This window comes from Corvus brachyrhynchos, unplaced genomic scaffold, assembly GCF_000691975.1.
Source record: "Corvus brachyrhynchos isolate BGI_N302 unplaced genomic scaffold, ASM69197v1 scaffold719, whole genome shotgun sequence".
NCBI classification, from domain to species: Eukaryota; Metazoa; Chordata; class Aves; order Passeriformes; family Corvidae; genus Corvus; species Corvus brachyrhynchos.
This window is the reverse complement of record NW_008239786.1, coordinates 62176-62578: the sequence shown is the minus strand read 5'-3', so window position 1 is coordinate 62578 and position 403 is coordinate 62176.

Sequence of the window (403 nt, the reverse complement as noted above, 5' to 3'; positions counted from 1 at the left end):
CACCGGTGAAATTAAGATCATGGCCTACGCGCTTCAACCACCCGTGACTATTCCACAGGGCAGTCGCATTGCCCAAATCATACCCATTCCCCTAACGACCAACAGGGGGACCAGCAACAACAATGTCTGCGGAAACCACGGTTTTGGGTCCTCTGGGTTTGACATGTTTTGGACATTGAACTTGGCCCAGAGAACTCAGCGGCAAGTGATCCTGCAAAGGGGGGCAGAAGCCATCAAAATACAGCCGCTTTTCGACACAGGTGCTGACGTTACCATAATCAACCGGGCAGTATGGCCACCTGGTTGGGGACTGGAAAAACCGGCAGCCACACTGGTAGGGGGGGGAGGAACACAAATCCCCCCAGTAAATGCAACCCCAAATACCCTGGGATTTGAGGAACAA